This window comes from Apus apus, chromosome 16 (assembly GCF_020740795.1).
Source record: "Apus apus isolate bApuApu2 chromosome 16, bApuApu2.pri.cur, whole genome shotgun sequence".
Taxonomy (NCBI): domain Eukaryota; kingdom Metazoa; phylum Chordata; class Aves; order Apodiformes; family Apodidae; genus Apus; species Apus apus.
Window position 1 is genome coordinate 5,094,442 of NC_067297.1, and position 24,041 is coordinate 5,118,482.

Here is a 24,041-nt window from a genome sequence, read left to right on the forward strand (position 1 = left end):
ATCTGTGAGCGCTACTGAAAAGAGGAGCAGCAATAGTAGGGTTTGTAACCAAAGAACCAGTTTAATAGCAGAATGGCCTTTAATGGCTGAATTGTCTCACACCTTACCTCAGTGTCAGGAGATGGAAACATAATCTGCAGTTTTCACCTAGGTGGGATTGAGACCATGTGTATTTGTCTAAGGCAAGTGGGATGACCAGGGCAAGCAAGCAGCTCAGAGGGTGGCACTGTTAGCAGGGTGCCTTCTTTGTGTGTGACTTGAAAATATCCCACCACAGATCAAATCCTCTTAACAAACAAGCCCTTGCAGGAGCAGTTCAGCTGTCTGTCGACTGTGTGCTTTAAAACTGGAAGCACTACAACAGCATGAATAACAGGAGCTAATGAGAAACACACCAATGCTCTGCTTGGTTTTACTGAAGAAGAATGGCTTGCTGGCAGCTCTTTGGAAACTAAGAGATGTCCTCAACATCCTCAGCCATCTGTAGTTTGAGAATTTCCTGAGAAGGGAATCTCTGGATCTAATAGGCCTTTACAGGTTTTTCCTAAACTTTTTTTGAGCGTGAACAAATTTGGACATCCACAGCATCTGTGGCAGTGAGTTCAACTGTGTGCTGTTTGGGGAAATATTTACATTGTTCTGAATCTGTAACTGTTTTGCTTTGGTACTTTGTAATTTAAATATGGGACAAGGCAACAGGCAGTCCCTGTTAATTTTCTCTAAGCCACTCTTGAATGATAAACCTCTTCTATGTCCCCTCTCAGGTATCTGTTTCCTAGGCTGAACAGTCTTGGTCTCGTAGAGAAGCCGTGTCAGATCTTAGATCATCCTTAAGTAGCTCCATGCCCCTCCTCTAGTCCTGCTGTATATAGACTCTAGCCAGCTGGCACAACAGCTACAGAGATGCAGGTGCACCCTGGAGCGACCTGATAGTAGAGTGAGGTTTGTGGGTTTAGTGTCTGTCTCCTAGCACTCACTTAATTGCTTTTGAACCTTGGGTTGATGCTTTCCCTGAACACTCCTGGCTTGCTCTGGCCATCTCTCAGCATACTTAGCCCCCCGTGACTCGGTTTGCCTGTAAGTAGACTGAGGAGGGGATAGTTAATTGCTCACCTCTTACGAATTTGCACTGGCAGCTGTGGTCAGAGGTTGCCTCTCAAATGTGTATCATCTCTTCCCCACGGGGCCTGTGGCATACACGGTGCTCAGCTGGGAGGTCAGGCTCCTGTGCTGTGACTGGGAAGGTTGTGGCTTCCTCCCTGACACAGCTGGAGCTTTCCTTAGAGTTCACACTGTGCCATGTGCCTCTGCCCTGCCTGGGGTTCCGCAGTGCCCCAGTTGTCCCTGCAGAGGCCGCTGGATCGCTGGGACCAGAGCTGGCGTCCCAGCCCTTTTCCATGACATACCCCCGGGGCTCCCGGTGTGACTGCAATTCCAATTGCCCCGCTGGGAGGAACCAGGCGCACGCGCACACATGGGCTCTCACTGAGGCTTTTCTGATTTGTATGCTGGTCAAGCTGGATCCGAGTGACAATCCTAATTATGTGTGCCTTGTATATGATGAAGGTTACATTTTGACTGTTATCACTGGGCTGAAACTATAATAGATTAATTTAGCATTTAAGAAAGGAAAGAGGATTAAGGCAGTGGTGAGGCTGTGCTGCCAGGCGCTGCATTGAGTGCCTCAGCTTTCACAGCTTCAGCTTTTGTTTGCTTGCAAACCAGCTTGTCTGGGCTTCCAGGTTGTTATTTCTTGTGGGTCTGAGCTTGTTGGCAGATCCCTTAAAGCCAAGCCCCCTGCAGGGAAGGGAGCTGTAGTCCTGGAGAGATATGTACAAAGAGCTAATCCAGGCTCCACGTTTAATTCTGTTATATCTGAGGACAAATGCACTTGCTGTTTGCTCATGGTCTGTTTCAGGGGAAATGTATGTGGGGAGCTTCATAGTTTGAACACCTGTAAACTCTTGACTGAACAAGGCAGCATAGGTCTGAAGAAGGTCCACCTGTCCATTAACAGTGCATTTTCAGGAAAGAAATCCCCTTAATGGTTGTGCAGAGAACATGGAGGTGGGGAGATAAAAGATGAAGTTGGGCTGTGGTCTGAGGGAGTTCCCACAGCATCAATGCTGGTAGTAGCAGCTGCATACAGGCAGGCACTGCTGAGACGCACTTGATGGAGAGATGGTAGCAATATTCTGTGTAATATTAATTAGGTCTTAAGCCTTTTCTTCTTGCAGCTGAGGCTCTCTTTGCAACCCCTGAGGCCCCTTGGTGGTGTTCTGGACCTGAGGCCTGCATCTGTGCAGTGATGGGGTTTGAAAATCACAGTTTCACTAAGTAGTTGTGGATGCTAGTCTGCTCATTATTTGGCACATATATCAAGTTCTAGCAGGGCCTATAAAAGCAGATTTGTTGGCTTGTATATTGCCTGAACAGATAATCTTAACAACTTGTGATCTTGTGGTTGCAGTTTAATTGGACACCATTGCTGCAAGCACAACAGAAGTCCCCAGTCCGCTCCAGTGATGCATGGCATTAACTTGACTTCTTAGCACAGGATAATTCTGAACTTTCACTGCTTTAATGATTAATTAATTAGGTATCTGATGTATAGGGAAGATTTCTGTTACCTCGATTCTGGGAGCATGCTGCACCCAGTTCATTTAGATTAATTTTATCTTGAGTAAATTAAGCTGAACTGTGAAGCTGGATGCTGTGTGGGTTGGAGACAGTCCTACACTGAACTGCTGCAGTGGCTGTGGTTCCTGGCAGAAAGGCAGAGCAAGCAGCTCTGAAAGCACCTGTCACAGCTCTGGAAGCATTTGGGCTAGCCAGGCTGTGCAGAAGAGCCTTACCCTTCCTATCGTGTCCCACTCAGGAAGTGTATCACGCACCTCCAGATATCTCTTCCAGCCCTGTTAGGGCTTTCAGAGAGAGGTAATGGGAACCATTGACTCTTCTCACATTCTGCCCCCAGCCCACACTTTCCTTCCACTTCTCCTGGCTGCTTGAGCCCATTGTATGCTTTCCAGACACCTATTCTGTTCTCCCCTGGCAGATCCACAAGAAAACCTGCAAAAAGGGAAGGGAGATTCACTGGGAACAGCAAGTGGACTTTCCCAGGAAACAGCATAAGGTCCACTTTGTAACACCTTGTGCTTTTGATCAGCCTGTAAAGGGGGGCAGTAAAAAAAAAAAAAGGCAGAGCAAATGCAGTTAATGGAGCAAATGCCAGGAAATGGCATCTCTGGGGTCCCAGGGGGTTTCTTTGCCACTCAGCCACCTGCCTTTGAGGCACCAAAGTGGCTTCTTGCCTGCTGATGCTTTCACAAGGCTTGATAGAAGGGCTAGGGAAAGGCTCTGGGACCTCTCCAGGCATTAGACCATTTGAGAAACTATTCTCGGACAGAAGAAACAGTGGAGGAAGCCCTGCCATGGGGCTCTCACATTTTCGGCCTTTAAGAGGCAGAAAAATCTGATGTTAGAATTTGTCCCTCTGAGATTCCTTATTTTTTTATGTGCCTCAAAAACATGTCTAAAGAGTTTCTGGAAAACTTGGCTTAGAAGGGACCACCACAGCTTAAGGCTATGGGCTGGAGTTAGTTTCATAAAATAATTAAACCATCTTAAGCCCACACAGGAGAGGCTGAAGACAGCACCTAGTGCTGCTAAGCTTCTTTTGGAGTTTGGACTTGCTGAGTGCACAGATTATATTGGCTCTAAGCATCTTAGCAGCAGTGCTAAACCACTGAGAGCAACCACAGACCTCCTGGGGAGTATGTGGACGAGGTGCTGGAGGCCAGACAACCAAACTGTGAAGGTCTGATCTGAGCAGGCAGTGTGTGAAAATGCTGTTGGCTGGTCTGGATGGTGTCTGCATGGGAAACTCAGTGCTCTCACTGTCTCTGGCTCTGGTAGAGTGGAGTCCAACCATCAGGATGACACAGAAGTTGTCCTTCTCTGAAGCATTTCCTTTCCTGCCCAAGAAGCTTTCGGAGCCAGGTTGTTACATGCCAGCAGCCCAGCATTTAGAGTTAGATAGGTGATTAGAAGCAGATCTCTAAGGCCTTATGTGAAGCCTTATGTTCAAGGGGCTTCTCTGGCTGTTCTGTGCTGCTTAGCCAGCCTCTGCCACTGGACTGGAGCTGCCCCCTGGAGCTAGCATCAGCCTCCCTCTGGCTTCTGCCCTGGTCACTGGTGTCACCCTCTCCAGCCTTTGAAAAGTAAGAGACACTGAGGCAAACTGACCTGCTGCCCTGTTAATGCCATTGATGAATTTGGATTTTACACTGCTGATACCTGATTTATGTTTTGTTTTTCACCTAAGATACCATGAGGGATTCACCCTGTGAGGTAAACTTAGGTGATCCCTATGTCCACTTCAGTCTGCGGGGCAGAGCCATGGCAGACAGACAGACAGAAAAGGGTAGTGCTGCCTGTCTTGATATTTTCCAGGACGCTGCAGCATAGCATGTCCAGTGCTGCTCCCTTCAGCAAACAGGCTTTTCTTAGGAGTCTTGTTTGTGTCATTAATACCTGGCACCACTGAGCTGCTCAGCACAAAGGCTCTTTTGGGCTTTGCCAGATTCAGATTTGGTTTGGATAACACCCACGTGTGCCATTTCTGCCTTGTGCACAAAGCTTGCTGCTCGCCTCAGTGTCATCCTCGCATGCTGTCCCTCGTGCAGTGCAGGGAATGGAGCTTTTCCAGACAGGCTTTCGGAGCCTGTGATCTTCACCAGATACATTAACTGTGTTAACCTTTGAAGTAAAGTGAATTTCCAATGACAGACAGCAGAAGCCAGCGAACAACCTTCCAGCTTCCCCCTTTTTTTTTTTCTTGCCATTAAAAAATGCTTTGGCCTTTCCTGTGCTTACCACAGCAGTTTTGTGTGGCTTAGTCCATGTTTGCCTCATCGCGTCAGTCCACACAGTTCACCTGTAAGGAATTTCGTCCACGCCTTAAGGAAATTGGGGAAGATGAGGTTGGGAAGGCTCCAGGGTACAGGTCCTGCCTCAGCAATTGCAGGCAGCAGTGCTGAAAAGAACAAAATGAGAGGGAAGAGTGAGCTGCTCTGGTGGAGCTTACCTTATAAAATATGCTTGTAAGAGCAGTGACCAAGTCCCTACCTCCTTTGCAGCAGCATCCACCAGGGCAAAGGAAAGGTGCTGTTCCTCAGACCTACACTGAACCTAGAGGGACAGCTGACAAGGTGCCTGGCCCTCATCATCTCTCTTGCTGCTCCCGGTAGTCAGATGGCATTTATTATCCTGCAGGCTGATGCCCAAGGTGCAGCCTCACAGTTGAAACAGTGAGAAGACCAAAAAATGTTATAGAGTGGTTAAGGCTAATGAAAAAAAAAAATCTTGTTAATGTCCCTTTGTGCCTTACCCGTTCTGTCCTAAAGTTTGTTGCTGCTTGGTGCATAGTGCTCTGAAAATCACACAATTTAATGCTATAATATATAAAATGGACAATGTGCCAGCTATATTTTAGATTTTTCTTGAAACAAAGACCTTGTATTAGTTCACTGTAGTAATGAGCAAAATCTCTGTATTTCCTATGGTAGTTCCTGTTTTTAATGTGATGGTAGGTTATTAGCTTTTGATCTCTAAATTTCTTCCACTGGCCACAGTCAGAAATACAATACTGGAATACGTAGATTCCCAATCTGCTTCTGTAAGTTTTCCCGTTCTGTTCTGTTATTCTTGTAGTCCTGTGTGTAGTAGTTGTTCTGTGGTACTGTCCTGTCAAGTGGCAGTTCAGCAGATGGGATTCAGCACTGCTGTTCTTTTCTAAACTGGCATTGCTGTCCTGGAGGATGACAAAGCAAGCAAAAACTTTAATGTTGACTCAGGCCAGAGTGCAGACAGATTTAGTTAAGCCTCAAGAGCATGTCCCTTGCTTGTCCTTAGACATTAGGACGCAATTCTTCACCATGAAGGTGGTGAGATACTGGAACAGGTTTGCCCAGGCAAGTTTTGGATGCCTCATCACTGGAAGTGTTCAAGGGCAGGTTGGATGGGGCTTGGAGCAACCTGGTCTGGTGGGAGGTGTTCCTGCTCATGCAGGGGGCGTTGGACTTAGATGATCTTTAAGGTCCCTTCCAACTCAAACCATTCTATGAAGCAGAACAGTGGATCCCAGGGAGGATTTCACCCCAGTTTTTCATGCAGTTCAAGCCAAATATAGGGCTGCTCCATGAACAAGGTGTTTACATGCCCAAGGTAGTGAACTTACGTGTTGTGAGGAATAGCAGATCATGTCCAGGCGTCAGGAGCATGATTATAGGCTGCTGACCTTGCAGGGCCATCAGCTCCAGTGCAGCACAGACAGCCCTTTGGCTGGGCAGGACAGAATTGGATACTGAGGGGATGTAGCAGAGCAGTGGTAAGGGGTACATGCTGTGGAGGGGATATCCCTGGGACCCCTTGTCCCAAACACCACAGATCACAGGCTGGCTACCTTTGAATTTCCTCCCATCTGTGCCATCTAGTGCCCAGTACAAGAACTGGGACTGACCCAGCCTCTCACCCACAGGGGAACAGCCCGGCTGCTCTGGAGAAGAGGCTCTCCTCTCCCTGGGCCAGGCAGGGATGTGCTGGGAGGACCCCTGAGATGCCGCACCGCCTGCATGGAAAATCCCACTTAGCTCCAGGTAGGATCGCAGCGCGCAGGTGTGTCTGTGGAGCAGATGGAGTGGGGAGAAGGACTCTGTTCAGTGACTCTGTTGGGAGACTGGAGGTCAGATGAGGCTGGTGGTGCCACGCTGCCAGAGACTCCAGGTAGGGAGAGGAAAGCTTAAAGCTCTCTGGAATCCTGCCTTTGCTTTTCAGGCATTGTGTTCCCGTGGCATGCCCTGATGCTGCACACATGTTTTAAGAGACAAAAATCCTGACCTCTGCCTGGAATTCCCCTATTTGAACAGATTTCAGTGCTATTCCAAGGGGAGCTACAGTTAGCTTTACTTAAGTGAGCACCATAGACTGCAAGCCACTTTTTTTTTTTTCAGTCTAAGTATGGATTGTTGGGCATAGCGTGTGATACACCATTTCTTAGGTAAGTTCCTTGTACTAAGTTACTTTTTCAAAAGCTACTATAGCTGTAGCTTTATTTGCCAGCTTTGATTCTTAACTCTGCCTCTGTCCTCTTTATCCTTTTCAAAGGAATACTTTTCCTCTTTACAGACCCAGTTTCATTTATAAGCTCTAAATAAGAGGGGATGAATCAGGAACTAACAAATTCTTGCTACCTTCTTGCTACAATTTTCTCACAAATCTGTAAGATACTTAATGGTGATGAAAAGAGCTGCTAGCTCAAGCCCATTGGTAAACATCTATCCTTCATATTGGTTTGTCACAGCCATGCATTACATATTTCTGTATATTGAATTTCATCTGCTCTTATGTGCCCTGTTTCACAGATGTTTTCAAGTTTTCCACAAGCTCTTTGCAATTTTCCTGGTGTCCTCTGTTAGCTATGTATGTTATATTCTGCCATCTCATTATTAGGCCACAAGTAAATATATTGAACATGCTGCCTTCTAGCATCTGTAGGGCACCCCACTCAGCTTTTCCCATATGAGGTTTTGATCATTCAGTCTTCAGTTGTAACTTGTCTTGCCTTAACGATGATTATCTGATAATCTGCTTCCCAGAACTTACTAGTGACTTCAGGGAGTTAGTAGTAAAATTATTCAAGGAGCAGCTGAACATGTTCTTGGGTTCACATCCAGGAGTCTGTGAGCTCTGCTTCACTTTGCTTGTGAACTGGATTTGCTAGTTTGCTCCCCATCAAGCTCTGAAGGTTTGTCTCTCCAGGATGTATTGCACAGGCATGTCATGCTGTTTCTGAAATGTAATTTTTTCTGCTCATTTGTTGGGGGTTTTTTGGTAGTTAAGTAAGCCTGATTGCTTAGGAAGTGTCAGTAGCCTTTTTCAAATGTGAAAAGATAGAATTCCCCCTTAGCATCTGATAGGTAACAGGCTGTAGTGGTAGTTCAGTGGTTTTGGAGCTGGCATGCTCAGAGCTTTCCTGGTGCTGCTATTGATCTTGGCATGTTACTGCTTTTGAAGGGACTGATCTTTGAAACTGGGGCTCCAGGAAGTCATTTAAGGATGTGTTTGCATCCTGCTGAGCACTGAAACTGTGAGGATTTCAGTGGGAAGGAAACTCATAGTGAAACAGATGCAGTGTTTATCTGCTTCCCTTATCAGTGCTCCTGGAGGTGGTGTACTCCAGAGCATCCCCTCGGCAGTGGGAGGCGAGTGCTGGTGTCAAGCCCCTGCTTGCCTGAAGCTTGATTGGTCCCAGTTGTGCTCTGGTGAGTTCTGTTTCTGTGGGCCTGAGCTCAGGGTGGGAGTTTGACTGTGCTACCAGCACGGCTCTTTGCACACCTGCAGCTGCTTTTCTCTTGAAACCCAGCCATGCAGATGCAGGGTTGGTTCTCCAGTGAGCTCCCAGCTTCTCCCAGGTCTGTAGGTTCCTTTATTAATGTCTCTCAGCTCTTTGGAACTCTGTCTCAAAGGCTTCACACCTTCCCCTATTTAATTTGCTTACAATTCTGTTGGTATGCCACAGTCTACAGCAGCTTTAAAGTGTTTGTGTGGGACTTGTTCCCCTGTGCTGAGAAGGTACTTGGCCTTACATGCATCTCCCCTCGTGGCACAGCAGGGGCTGTGCTTGAGTATCCAGGGGGTCAAGGCCTGGGCAGGGCTGAGCTCATGGCTCTGACCAGCCTGGCTGGTTAGAGCGGTGCAGGGAAAGGTTTGTGCGACACTTGGACTCCCAGCAAACTCAAACGTGCGCTCCAGCTTTAATTACTCTGACACTGCTGCCTGGGTGTAATTAGCAGTTGAGAAACTCTTGAGTGTGATTTTAATAAGCTGAGAGCAATGCAATTTGTCGTTTCTGTAGGAGATGCTTTGCAAACAAAGACTGTAACTAAAAAGCACACACACAGGGCAAATGGTGACTGTGCAGTGGGTGTGTTACTGCTGTATGTGCAGCATGTCTGGCACATAGCCTGGCCTGGCGCAAGTTTCCCCTTTGGGGCAGCCTTCATGATGGGATTCCTGGGGGACCAACATGTAAAAATTGCAGGATTTGGTTCAGTTGTGGGTTTTACAAAAGGCTCTTCCCAGTCTCTGCAGCTCCCCTTTGATATTATGTTCTTCCCTGATAAGGTTGAGTCTCCTGGGTGTCGTCCTCCCCATTACTTTTCATTCCTGTCACCATTGTGTTTCTGTGCTGTCCCTGACCAGCTCAAATTAGCTCAAGGCTGGTAGGATTTCTGTGGCAGAGGCGAGGGAGGCAGGAAGCCCTTTCAAGAGCAGCCAGCATTTCTGGTAGCCTCAGATCTGACCAGACCCTGGACTCTGCCTCTCTCCCCTGCTCCTTCCTCCTCTCTTAAAAAAAAAAAAATAAAAGAGAGAGTCTCCTGTTTCTGCACAGGCCTGCACAGTCCTGCTGGAGTTCAAAGTTGATTTCTGGCCATGGCAGCTCTGATAAGGAAACAGCTCCACTGAATTCCCAAGGTCTGTTTCCCCCAAGCCCCTGTTACACACCAGGGCTGATCTCACCAGCAAATTGTCCCCCATTCCTAGTGCTGCAAGGTAACTGTGCAGGGGCCAAGGGGGGAAAGGGAGGCACAACAGCTGTTGGAAAATGGTTGTTTGGTCTCCCTAGGCATCAGCCAGCCAGAGTCAGGGATGTGTGCCTGTCATCTGAGGGAGGGAGGATGGGAAGCCCCTTTGCCTCCATCTGCAAGGAAAGGTGAGGGACTTCAGCTGGGGAGGCCACTTGCCACAAATATCCATTTATGCCTCCTGCAGTGGCTGCTGTGACTGTTATCATTTAAGGGGTGCCTGTGTTTGTGGTACCCCTTCTCCTGACCTCTGGGAGACACTGTGATATTTGCAAGGGCAGGGACAGAGAAATGCGTGTGATTTCCCATGTCACCATTTCTCCTTGCTTGGGAGAAGTGGTCAGGGGGCCCAGGTTGATGTGAGTGGGTTAAAAGCAGCTTGCTCACATCCCTTTGTGCTGTGCAGGTGTGACTAGCCTGCTGCCTGCTCTCCCAGCTAATTGCAACCCTGGCACATTGGGAAAACAAACAAAGCCTTCCCCAGAGATTGGGTTGAAACCTGGTAAAAAGATCCAAGATTCCCACTGGCAGTGGAAATAGCAGCAGGTGTGGACTCAGCATGTGGGAAAACATCCAGCATCTACCCTGCCCCAACACAGAGGCTGTGGAGCAGACACAGAACAGCTCACTCACGTGGGATGGAGGGGATTGCTGGTGGGACCAAGCTCATGTGCAGGCTTGGTTGCTGGGCATTGCTGTGTGTCCAGCCTCCCAAAGCCGTGGCGAGTGCGTCTTCCCAGGAGCCATGCTGGTACAGCCTCTGCCTCTAGCCCAGCTGGCCCTTTCACAGTTTCAAAGATAGGTAGCAAGTGCTTTGAGGCAGAGGATTGTGATTCTGTATCTCAAAAGCAATGATCATCTCTGGTGCCCATTGCAGCACCAAAATAAGCTAGGTTAAAGGAAGTCTGGGCAGGTGACCAGGTAAACCAGACAGGGACTCTTCTCCCATTTGGGGCTTTGGACTTGAACTTGAGGTGTGTGTTGTTCTTCTGATGGCAGGTTGCCCCTCTCAGGACAGGAGGTGTATCAGTGTTTGAGCACTAATCCCTTCCACAGTCCTATATCATACTCTGCCCGGAGGAGGAGATGCTGTGAGCATCAGACCTGCCAGGTTTCTGCACACAGATGCAGAGACCCTTCAAGACAGGCTCCTGTCTTTGTGGTCTTCTTTTGTACAAACTTTGTGACCACTATAATAGGAAAGCACAAAATCAGCCAGTGGTTTTAGTGTATATCCTTGGGCTGGTGGAGATGAACATGCCTGAGTGCTTGGCTGAAGCCTGGGCTGCAACAGGAGCCCTACCCCATGGTGTGGTAGTGTCCAGTCCACCTATGGGCTCTGGCTCAAGGGTGTTTTCACCAAACCTAAATCTGTACCTTGCATTTCCCTCTTAAGGTCAGAATGGTTGGGTTGCATACGGCCACACAGAGATGAGCTATATTACCCAAGTCTTAACTGAGCTGATTTGGAGTGTGAAGGTATGACCAGAAGAGCACTCAGAGCTGCAGGGAGTGACATCTTGAGAAGGGAAAATCCATTTCTTTCCCAAGACTGTCATTCTGGGGAGAAACAAAGAGTGGGATGTGCTGAGAGCTGTTGGAATAAAACAGGTCTAAAGTCCAGATTCTCACTCACAGCGTAAGCTGTCAGCCCAGTATGTGACCTTTCTGTGTAGGGCTATATGCTTTATCTGTGCTTCTGCTGAACACCCTCCTTTTCTGCCCATGGCAGGGAAAATGGTCCTGGTGTAAATCAGGCAGGCACCAACAGTTTTGGGGATGTGAGCTGACAAGTGGGGACAGCAGATCTGGGAATGGCTGCACTGCTTTTTGCCTCTGATGCTTTGCCCCATCTCTCAAAGAGAGGTTGCAGCCTTGATCCTGCTGTGGGGCAGGAGCTGCTAAGTGGTTTGGTTGAAAACTTGCCATACTAAAGTAACTCAGGATTGATTCTGACTTACCATGATGTGGTGAATTTTGTGCTGAGAGTTTAATTTGTAGCTCTGAGAGCAGTAGAGCTGATCCTGCAGCAAAAACTGCTGAGAAAGAGACAAGAAGTTGTGAGGCTTCCTGAGAAGCATGGCTCTCCTGAGTGAAGCTTGATAGGCTGCACATACAGATCTCCATGGGCCTAAGCCTTGGGTCAGTGTTCCTTCATGTCCAGGAATAACCTCTGAGTCTCACTGATTCTTAGGCAGAATGGAAAAAAAGATTTGTGAAGGTCTTTATAGTGGACCTTGACTCTTCCTGGGAAAAGTCCTCATTCCTCTGGTTTTAAGGCCATCTTGCTTTGGTTGGACTTTAACAGTAATTAGTCATCCAATAGCTTCCTTTAATAATCTGCAAGTTTTCCATTAAGTGGCAAACAGTTTGAATCTCCCCCAGCTCCTCTGCTGCAATCTAATCTGCTGTCATTTTTCACAAGGAGATGGAGCTACCTTCATGTTTTATTCATGTCTTGTTTACAGTGGGGGAGAAACCAAAGTCATGAAAAACAGCAAAAACAACAGCCCAGGGAGCTCCAGGCAGTGTGCAGTTAGATCATTGTCGGCCTCTGCACTTGTCACTTCCCACTGCATCTGGATTTACTGTATATATTGGATACATAACAGGGAAGAGAAGCAATGTCTAGCAACGTGCTGAAAGGAATCTGGGGGGGAATATTCCTTATTCCAACCCAGGTACTGACCTGCTCTGGTGCCCAGGGCTATATTATCTCTGTTGCCCTGTCTCTGAAGTGAGGAGGTGGATCCTTTTCTTGTGTCTGCCTGTAGGGCTCCCTGGCCCTGAGAGTAGTTTAAAAATGCTGTTAAGTAGTAAAAATTTTTGTGGTAATGATAAGACTTGGGCTGTTTGGATGGGTTATGGAGTTTGGGGATCTTCCTGTGTGTGCATCAAGCACTAGAGGCCTGTTATTTAGTAGGCAGCTCTGCAGAGCCTCCCCATGTCTTTCCTCCTCTTACCATAAGTATCAGTGGAGAAATAGGGGAAGGGACCTGTTATGACTCTGTTCCTCCTCTTTGTGCTTACAGTTAGAGCTCACTCTGCCACCCACCTAGTGTGTTTAGGCTGTCTCCAAACTATCCTGTAACAGACTTGTTGCACCTTGGGCAAATGGGGAGCTTTCCATGGGATGAATGGGGTTTGCTGCAGTTGTGGTTGTACTGAAAAATACCTGCCAGGGGTGCAGATTTCTTCTTTGGATAAGGATATTGGAACATTCAATGTTAATTGTTTCTCTTTGGATCCCAGCAGCTCCAAAGCCATGCCTCCTCCAAAGAAACAGAAGAAGGGGAAGTAGTTTACTGATACCATGCTTATGTAATTTGCAAGGGAATGCAAATGTAATATGGAAATCTTTCCTGTGTAAGAGAAAGCTAGGTCATCCTAGATCTGGAATAAATCTCTTACACATCCTTCCTAGCAGTTAGAAGGGGATCTAACTCAGATACGCATCTGCTTCTGAGCCCCTCAGCGCCATCAAAGCAAGCCCATTCCTTAGGCTAAATGAGATCCAGACCATGAATTTGTGTACAGGAACACTCCTTACAGTGTTCTAATAGCACCCTTACTTAGGCTGGCACAGTATGTGAAGAGGGGAGATCTGACTGAAAAATAATCTGGGAAGGGGAAAAAGTAAGGATCATTCTCCAGTTCACTATGCATTGCACAAGCAGCTCTGCTTTCAAGAGTCATTCCCACATCTCCCTTCCCCACCCAAACCTAAGAACAAGCCATAGAGGTTCCTGTCGGTGCGGGATTTCAATACTATGAGCTGGTGGCATTTATTTGGCTGCTGTTGCATGATCCTGCAGACCTTGGTGCCATTGCTGGTAGGTGACAGTAACACTATGAATTCCACTTTGTGGAAGCCTAGGCTGGCTCCTGCCTTTTCCAGTTGCCTCAGCTGAGAAGGCAAACACGCCTTCTGTTAGACTTGACATCTCCTTTATATAGCTATTCCAGAGGTACTTAACCGTTAATTTTTAAGCTTTGAATTAAACCCTGTCCTACTGCATAACATGGCTTTCCGTGGTCAAACAAGCCTTCAGTGAAAGATCAACAAAACTATAATGAAGGAAGTTGAAAATAAATTATTTTCCCTTTGGAAAGCAATGGTACATCCTTGAGAGATTTCCTCTGCACTCACCGGCTACAAGATTTCCTCTGATGGAGAAGGGCAGGATGTGCCTCTCAAGATCTTCCCAGGTCAGTGTCCAGGACACCGCCTTTTATGGGATGCATGTTCCTTCTCCACAGAGCTCCCAGCTCCATGGCTGTGGAGCTGGGCAGTGCTCCAGCATTGGCTAACTTTGAAGGGTGCAGGAATGGGATTTTCTCTAACAGGATGGGTATAGGGGCAGCAGTGCTGTAGTGCAGAGGGTGTCCTTGCTGTCAGGGCTTGTGCCATGGGCAAAACCAGCCACTGGCAGTGTTGTTTGATGTGCAAAGAAAAGGAGAGAAGCAACTTTGCCAATATGAATTCACTCCTGGGACTACCCAACATCAAAGTATTGTCTCCGTTCAAGTCTGGTTTTTCCTTGCTCTCCACCCTCTATGCTGTTCTCTTTACCGTGAGAAAGTACAGCACGGAAAGTGTCTGACCACTGTTCTCAGCTTGCCCTGTGAGCCAGCAATTCTTCAGGGACGGGGAGGGGGAAGGGTGGCATGCCTTTACTGCTCAAAGATACAGCTTCATTACATCACCCTCCCTTTGACCACTCCTGTATATAAAGTCTTGCTGCCACTCCGCTCTGTGTGACTGATCTTGGTTTTGAAATCCGTGCTTGAGGGATAAAGGGCAAGAGAGCCAGGCAGAAGCACCTTCTTTTGGTGTCACTGGCAGGTGAGCTGCACTCAGGAAGAAAAGAGCTTTTAAAGTAGTGAGTAAACATCATTATTTTATCTTATCATCTCTATATTTTGGTTGGATTGGGGTGTGAAATAGAGCAATTGTTTCATTCGCTTTATTACGTACCTTTCCAGCTCTTTAATCATCCTGTATTAAAGTGTGCCTTTGTTCAGCAAGCCTTCAGGCTCAGGTTTGGAGAGGAGGTGTTTCTCTTTTATAGGGATTGCCGGGTCTTAATCTACTGTGTTGACTTCGGATTCTCTCAGTAATGAAGGCCAGGTCACCCAAGTTGATGTTGGTCGTTACTCCTTAATAGGTTGAAAGGGTCTATGGAAATGTTGGTATGTAGGTTTGTAAGACTGTATCACAGTTTGACCCTGCTGTGAGCGACACAGTGTGCTGATAAGAGAAGTGCTGCTTTAGCAATCTGACACTGTCAAAACTATTGGAGAGGTCAGAGCTATACAGACACTGGAAGGCAGATTTCATGGGGTCTTAAAGATGAGAAATTCCTATTTAAGTCAATGTTCTGCTGGCAAGTAGTCCTCTTTAGAGAAAACTAGGTCTAAGGAGTGGACTGAAATCCATAGGTTTTGCATACCTCTGCTTTCTACATAATTTTGTGCTTTTAAGTGGTAACTGGAAAAATGCAGACTCAGTTGGGATGGCATGTCAAGCACTAGCAGGTTTCTTACCTGGCAGCAAGGCAGAAGGCCAGCAGGCAGGTGTAGAGCCAGAAGAGCTGCAGGGACAATGGTATGATTCTGGGGGTGTTTTCCAGAAGCAAAGTGGAGGGGCAGTGCTGTGGGAGGGAAAAGAGCTCCTCAGAGCTGGGAGAGCACTCAGCAGAGTCACATCAGGGGATTGTTGTGTATGGGGAAAATGGTCTGTGAAACAGAAAGACATGTCCTGAAACAAACCAAGAAGTCCACATTTAATTCTTTGTAAAATTTCTGTTGTAAGGAGCTACCAAGGGTGATTCCAGTTATGTGAGAAGGAACAGATTCTGCCCAGGAAAATCAATATTTAGACATATGAAGGACCACAACAGCACCTGGGAGACTGTTTGTTACCAGAACAAAAAGAATGGCCCTTTCTTATGCATACTTGGAAGACAGACACCTGCTCTTGGCTGTTTCTTATACTGTGATTACAAAGCTGAATGTAACAGCTCTGGTTACCACTCTAGTGGAAGAGGTATAACATCCCCAAATGAAAATCCACTCAGTACACATACTGCTCTTCTGGTTGGGCTGAAGCCGTTCTAGCACATGAAAGGTGGCCTCTCTGGGACCAGGGCTTCTCTCTCTAATCCAACACAAGGTCCCAGTCCTGGGCTGCAATTCCTGAGCCAGCTGTTCAAAACAAGTGGAGTCAGACCATGGCTAGTCCAGAAGAGGCAAAATTTTTCAAACCAGCTCCATGACAATTAAGACACCCATCTATCTGTAGATTTAGCAAAAAGCAAGTGAGTATAAGAAGGTAGCTCCAATTTTATTTTTTTCAGTTGGAGACTGAGCTCTTTTCCAAGGTCTTCTGAAGTCTGTGGAAACCTCTCCGGTGAATGCAGTCTTGAGTTAATTTATTATTTTGGAGTCCAGGGTTTTGTTTGTTTGTTTTTTTCCCCACTGTCCAGATGCTCTGCAGTCTATAAAATAAACACCTGCTATGGAAATAACATGTAATAAACCCTTCTGCAGAGCACAAAGAAAGTCCAGACTTCCTCTGTGGTCTGAGAGCTTCAGTGTGCATGAAGGATAGGTCCAATTGTAGTGTGAAGAAACTGAAGAAAGCCTCTAGCCTTGAGAGTGGACAGTATTTGTTTTTCTTCTCTTTGGTTTCCTCCTTTCCTACTGTTTTGTCCTGTCTGCCTCCTTCATTCCTTCTTCTTCTGTTTTTCCCTTCCACCAGTTAAGGTTTTTTTTCTTTCCCCCATGTTATTCTCTCTTATTTCCCTTTCACTTCTTTCAGTAGCCTTTTCCCCTCTTTTATTCCAGGATAGTGAGGTGGAGGGGAAGCTGTGTGGGACTATGTTGCTGAGCTGATTGCTGGCTGCTGTGGGGAAAGGCAGGTCTGTTGGCTGCAAGGATACAGTCCCTTTGTTTGCCTTTGGCTTTGCATAGATTAAAAGGCTTCATAAAGCTGATAAATAAATGGTACAAATTGGTATCGGTTTTGGAAACTGGAACTTGGGGGTGGGGAAATATGAGTAAAGACTGAGTCTGGGTAGCAGAAAGAGAATAAATTGAGGAAAAAGTGATAAAAAGACCTTGAACAGAGGACAATCACCCTTTTCCTGGAAGGAAGGAGTGGAAGATTTGCATTTATTGTCAGATAGAGTCTCAAATGGGGTAAGGTTTAATGAACTGGACCTCAATGCTGTCATTTTGTTCACATTGGCATAGGGAGTGACAGAAGGTAATTTGAACAGGAAATAAGGGTTAACATGCTTTATCACCAAAATCAAGAAGCTACTTTTATGAAACTGTATACCACTAGTAAGCTGTTACTTCTTTCATGCATATATCCTCTGCATCTGGCAGAACAAGGTAACACAAGATGTAGTGTCCTTTCAGGGAAAGCTCCAGAAATACCTATTTTTGCACTGACCCTTCTTAACACCTAAGATATAAAGCCTACATATCAATGTACTTGTCATAATCCTTCTCAGTGTCTTATACCACTGTCTAATAATCATCTCCTTTACATTTATTTCTCTCCTACATTCGGAATAGCATTAGATTTTAAATAATAACTCTATTAGTAACTTCAAAAGAATCAGAATCCATTAGGATTATAATAATGTTATTAATATGCCAGTGGTATGAATCCTTGCTGTCAGAAAAATACAGCCTCAAAAGGCTTTACATCCCAGTGGTCATTGTCAAAGGTAAATTGCTGTTCTCTCTGCACAGCAGCCAGCCCCACCTCAGACCACTAAGGAGCCTCGTTAGCTGTCACACCACAGCCCTGTCTCAGTCACACAACTTCAGCTACCTGTGTGGGCAGAGGAATATAGACAGAACTGGGCCATGTGAGTGGCTAGAAAGAATTAATAAACCTCCCCAGTAACCAGTTATCTCATTTTTCTTACCTTTGCCTCAGGGAGGAGTGTGCCCCTGTGGATGATAATGGGAAACCAGCCTTCAGGAAATGAGAGCATGTGGGTTTAGTGGGTTCCTCCTCGTTGAGCAGATGTGTTATAGTGGAAGCAACTCTCGGTGAAGGGGGGAGGACATGCTTTGGCTGTGGACAGACATCTGCTTGTTTACTATCAGCTCTGAGAGTCAACTGTGGTGTCCCTGCTCTTAGTCAGTTTGACCTATTGCACAATAGGTTCCAGTTCCTGAAGTACCTTTTCTCTTGAGAGTCTTCCCTATTGACTTGTTTTCCATAGCTTTTCCAGCAGTGATCTCTTTTTTTTAGCATCAGTGTTCTGCATGTGGTGTTTAGTCTAACTTAGGATGGTGTGCTACCTGTGCAGCTGGTACTGAACTTCCACTGGTTGCTGTTAGTGTAGAAGCAAGGAGTCAGAAAGAAAACTGTTCTTTAGTGGGAAGAAGCCTCACATGCTTATTAACATCTCTGTTATTGGGCACCCAAATACCATTTGCTACTTATATTTGGGTAGTATTGGATTGCAACATTGCTCTGTTAGAGAGGAAATGAGCTCTTTGGTTCTGCTGTAACAAAGAGTCTGAAGAGTAGATGTGATTGCAGGGTTTCTGTTGTATGGGTTGTTGCTGGTGTTGCTTCCTGAAATTCCTAGGGAAAAAATCAATAGAGGTTGGGGAAGGAGCAAAAAGAAAAACTATGCAGAAGTGCCTTCAAAGTTGCCTGATGCTTTGAAGTATCTGCAAGTTCTGTCACAAGAGCTGTGAAGGTGTTGCTTCATATGCTAGTTGGAAGCACTTCTTCAGAAGAAAGAGCAAATGGAGATTTCACTCTGTTGCTCATGTTTCAATGTAATAGTGCATGCTAGTGTTTGGAGAATGTTAAAGATGACTATGCCATGAATACCACAAACAGAAGGAGGTGACAAGCCTTGCAGGAGACATTTGTTTCTTTTTTGAGTAATGGATTGAGATGTTGAGATTAAGAAGGCAGCATTGCACCTGCATTAAACATGGCATTGCATTTTGAGGTGTGGTTTTGCTGTTTCAAATGTGCAAGGTTGGGTTATAAAAGGACTATTATGTTAATGGCTAGACAGAGATATTTGAAGTTCCCAAAGACTAGGTACAACTGAAATGAGGGAGCAGTGCATAGCACAGGCTGTGCTTAGCAAGCTATTCACCTGTCAGAACAAGAAACACTAATTTCAGGTTTCATAACTTTCTCTGACCCTATCCTCACTCTACTTGTGTGTAAGTCAAAGAGTGACTTGCTGAGAAGCATCCAACCTGTTCCAGCTCTGAGCTGTTAAGAACATGCCACAGGTGAGACTCCATCAACCTTGAAGAAGGACACAGGTATTTGCTTAATTTTGGTGGGTTGCTGTTGGAAAGTTATGTTTTGGAACAGGGATTTCTTACAGCTAGCAGCCTTTTCATGTCACCTTGCATCCTCTGAGACAAACATGGTGATAGGGAGGCACTCTTCTGACCTAGACCTACTTCAGGGACATAGTTTTCTAGTTCTAAAGTTGTCATTAAGCATAAAGCATGGTGCCCTCACACCTATGGGGTTAGTAAATTAAGAAAAGGTTTAATTCATTTCAGTAGACTGCATCTTTAAATTTCCCTATAAAATATTAGTCATCTTAATATTAAAGTTGTGACAGACTAAAAGTGCAGTTCAGTTTGTTTGGGGTACAGAGCAGATACCTTTCCACATATTCTGCTTTTTCAGAGGATAGTTGTTTTGGAACAGCTCTTGTTACAGTTTTTTCTCTGGAGCATCCTGGGTCTCTCACATCAATAAATTAGATACAGTGAGAGCAGTGTGTGTTAACTGACTGAATATGGCCTGGACTCTGAATGTGTCCTTCAGACTGGCCAGATACCAAACAAGCATCAAATCCTTCTGAGCCTGCAGAATATTTTCTGTGCCAGTATCTACTTTCCAGAAAGCTTCCATTTTTGCTCATGATATGTTAGGCAACAGCAATTTAACTGAGAGGACCTGCTCTCTTGATGCAGTGTCTTGGGGGGGGGGGGGGTAGTTGGAATTCCTCTTTGAAAGATGGGTACGTGCTAAATTCTTCCCAAATATCACAAGGATGAAATGCTGACATTTTATAGTACTGATTTTACCAAATGTAAATGTTAAACTGAGCTCCATTTGGTTGCTGTTACAGAGAAGAAAATTTATTTTTAAGCAGAGGAACTATGGCTCATGTTCTCAAAAACTTTTACTCTCAGAGCTGGGCCAGACGTTGTAAATGAGTCATTGTAGTACAGCTGCCATCCTCCTGGAGTAGCTAACTATCCAGTGTATCAAAGGTTGGAGTGGGGCAGAGGGACCGGACAGGTTTGGAATAGAGACATTAACCACTTGGCTGATTCTGGTAGGTCAGAAGGCAGCATCTAGCAGTGCTGACTGGCAGCCAGGCAGACTTTGCTTCATCCTGCCTTTGCAGGACAGCCTTCTGGCTAAAAATCAGGCTTAGGTCCTGTGGGCTTGAGTCCTTGCTTTGCCCAAGTTTCAGGCAAGCTGTGATTTGCCTGTGCTGCATTCTGGATGGACATTCAGCTCTTGTGTTCCAAGATGGGTCTGATGTTTCTAGCAAGCCATGGACAGTAGCAGTGGCATGAGCTTTAGTAGTTGAGTCCTTTTAATCCAAAGACAGTTTGTGCAGCTCATTACCTTGAGTCTGGGTTGCTACTGGGGTTTGTGCTGCACTGTTCAACACCAGGTGAGCTACAGCCTTTGAGCTGCAACTATCCTTCTAGACTCAGTACAAGCAGAAGTGTAGGCTTGTTGCATAAAAGCCTCAGTGAGGTTTAGTGATGGAGGGCAAGATTCTTCATCCCTACCTTCCTTCTCTGTCATCCTTCCTGCCAGAGGGTACTGCTGTGGGAACAGGGGGTGGCAGAACAGGCCTTGCATCTTCTCACCACAGCTGGAGTGTTAATCTGTAGTAAAACTAATTACAGTTTAAGGCAATGTATGGCCCCGATTGCTGAAGAACAGCTATGTGAGCTGCTCAGGTGCCCTTGCATTGCAAGCAGTTACTCACACTTGGCAGTGAGGTCATTCCCACCAAAGGTAATCACAGCTGAATCTCTCAGGGTGTCAGGTTTTAAGCTGCAAGGTACACGCACACTTAAAATCCAGTCTCCTTTTGAACCACAGGGTCACAGGTTGGTTAGGCAAGAGGGGTGTGGAGGGTACATGACCCCGTGCAGATGGGAGCACTTCTACTCAAGATTATCACATATTTGCTCAGTTGCTTAATCAGAACATAAGAGCTAGTACTGAGTTGTGGGAGAACTCCCATTTGCAGCATGTAGTAACTGAATCCAAGAACACAGAATTGTTCTTTTGGTGATACAGAAGCACAGAATTGCTGTGGTTGGAAAAGAGCTTCAAGATCATTGAGTCCAACTGTTAATCTACCTCTGCCAAGCTAAGTGCTAAACTGTGTCCCCAGGCACCACATCTACATGTCTTTTAAGCACCTCCAGGGATGAAGATTCAACCATCTCCCTGGGAAGCCTGTTCTAGTGTCTGATAACCCCTTTGGGGAAGAAATCTACAAACTTTGTGGATGCTAAGTCATGCATTTTAAAAGGTATGTGTTGTTGACTCTTCACCTAGTCAATGATTATGTCCACATTCCTCTGGTAGTATGAATTTAAACATAATGAGTTTCAATGGGTTAATCTCTGTGAGCAGAATAGTACAAATATCAAATAGTACGTAAGGTATGCTTCAGAGAGCTTTTAAGAGAACTGGCTACTGCTACAAGGATGTGTTGTCTCTAGAAAGGGGTTCACTGCTTGAGAAGGATTCTTCAAAGGATCAGGACATAAAGATCTGCTCAAAAGGACATGACAGACTTGCATATACTCTCAGGAGGTAAGGAGTTAGAAATTACCTTCATTAAGCCAGTCTCCTCAGCCTGGAAGTGCTTTGTGGGGTTTTGTATTCAACAGTTTGACTTCTTTTAATATGGGTATGGAGCTGTTGCAAGATGGCTTTAAAGCAGAAGCTTGTTGCGTTAAAGTTTGGGGTTAAAGGTTGAGATCAGTGGATGCTTCCTTCACTACTTCATTCAAGAAAAGGCAGTGCCTGAGCATATCTGGACTTCTTTGTCATCCTCTGATATCCTGCTGTTCTCTCTCCCCTACTTTCTGGTTGGTACATCTCCTCTTTCCCCTCTTTCAGCTCACCTGGCACTTTCCTGGCCACAGCAGGTTCCTCATCTCTACAGCATGCCCCAGCCCTCTGGGCAGAGATGTCAGACCCTGTATCCTCTGCCTGACCCTACCTACCTAGTTGCTGTCAAGTTCAGGCAGCTGGATTTGGCAGAGATCTGGAGGTTAAAGCCAGCCCCAGCAGACAATAGTTGGGGAGCCAGCTCAGGTGGTGGTTGGCAGCTGCTGCTCCGCTCCCAGCAATAAATCATTGCAGGGACTCGACTTCAGAGCTGAGGCTCAAAAAACTCTTGGGTGCAAAAACCCAGCTGTTCCTGCAGTGCACCTACCCAGGGCACAGGGCAAGCATGGAGAGGTGGGTTGGGGAATGGGGATCTGCAGACTCCTGATTCATCTCCTGATTGCTGTACAGCAAATAAATGCCTGTCCGGCTGTCTGCTGTGCCACAGGTAGGAAGGCAGTAAGGACTGTGCCAGGAATGCTTTCCTCTAGGGTCAGGCCTGAAATAGGGATTTTATGGGAGTTGAGCTGGCAGTGAAGGTGGAGAGGATTATCCTCAACTGAGTTAGCTCTCTGTACTGTTGGGAAAGCTGCAGATGTTTAGCTCGTACCTCTGCTTCTTCCTTAGCAAGATCAATCTGACAGGATGCACAGGTGCACTTTTATTAAGAACAGTCACTTTTTCTGACCCCACTTGGGCCGCAGGGGCCCAGCCCAGATGGTGACGTGGTACCACAGTGCAGTGCAGGAGCAGTGCCCAGCGATCTGGTGTCTTCCTGAAGCTGTGTGCTTGTTCATGCTCCCAGTGGTGTGTGTCTCACCCTTGCCCCAGGGGCTGGCTGTGAGCTGGAAGCTGTGCCTGAGGTGCACCAGGCGGGCTGGAGGGCCCTCTCCAAGGTCTGTGCACTCACCAGGCAGCTGGGAACCCCACGTGGGTCTAGGCTATAGGATAGGAATGTCATCTACATTCAGAGAGGAGGCAAAAGGTGAGAGCAGAGGTACCATCTGAGGTTTCTCCTCTCCTGCTGTAAGAATAACTTGCCTGACAAGACAGTGTATCTGCACAGGAGCCTGGCAGCGAGGCAAGCAGTTGTGGAGAACTGCACAGCCCAGCCAGCAGCCTGAGGGTTAACACACCAGCTAGGGGCCTTCAGTCACCCCAGGCTTGCAGGACAGCCCAGCACAGAGCAGCCTTCAGATGAAACAAAGTACCTTCTGCCTAGCTGGGACGAAGATAAAAGATCCCATGGCGTTTCTTGTGAAGCCTGGAGGAGACTGCCAGTGCTGAAGCTGAACTCTCTCTGCCAACAAACAAAACTGTCTTTAAACTCTGAGGCTGTGTGTGAGCTATTGTTGGGGACATAATGGCTTCTCTGTTTCCTTGCAGTCATTGCCCTGCAAACACGCTACTGGTCTCTTATAAAAATAGTTTGAGTGTAAATCAAGTTCTGGAACCTGGAAAGAGGTTTCATCCATTTACCTTTTACCGCCCTCAGTTGACATTTATTTACAGAGCAGCACATACAGTAGATTTACACCCTGGATTGAGATCCAGGAAATGGATCTCTTGGAAATGGTCATCGTTACTGCTCAGACTGAGACTCAAAGATACAGGGCTTGGATAGCAAATACACATGTCCTAATTTAAATAACAGGAGTGAGGGTGAGGCTTAGAGGGCAGTGCTTGCTTATCTCCTCCCTCTGAGAAGAGTTTTGGTCTGGCTGGCCTGGCCTGTTTCCTCTAGTTAGCTCAGTGCTGGCACACTCACTGCTCCTTTACCCTGTGTGAGGAGCTGCTGCTGCTGCAAGGCACCCAGTGCTGCTCTGACTGCTGGAGTTTGCTCTGCTTTGGACATCTGAACATCTGTAGAGGGTGAGGTTGGTGGAGCCACTCTACACCCGCATTGCCATGGACTGGCTTGTCTCTGATGATGATACTTTGGTAAGGTAAAGGGCATCTTGGCTGTTGTGCAGGGACAGTAGTCACAGAGAAAACCCAACGCTGTGCTACACAGGGGGAAGTTGGTCCCTTAAGGCAATATAGTGAATTTAGATCTTTTTTGCTGAAGCAATCCTGTAATGGAAAAGGAAATGGATCAAAGAGTAGTTGTTGAAGCTGTATTTCATGAGCAAGGTCCCAACAAGGTGGCAGTGACTCTCCATCCCTCAGTGGCTCTCAGCTCATCCTGGTCTATATCTGGAATATGCTTGCTGGAGAGA

The 24,041-nt window shown here is 46.4% G+C and overlaps 1 protein-coding gene across 1 annotated transcript in view; it reads left to right on the top strand.

Moving 5' to 3' along the window:
- The first annotated feature begins 6,555 nt into the window (after positions 1-6,555).
- Positions 6,556-24,041, top strand: part of GGT1 (gamma-glutamyltransferase 1) — a 30,161-nt gene continuing 12,675 nt past the window's right edge. Inside the window, exon 1 of the mRNA XM_051633807.1 lies at positions 6,556-6,659. The gene's annotated coding sequence lies outside the window, so the exon portion shown is untranslated. The remainder of the gene's footprint in view (positions 6,660-24,041) is intronic.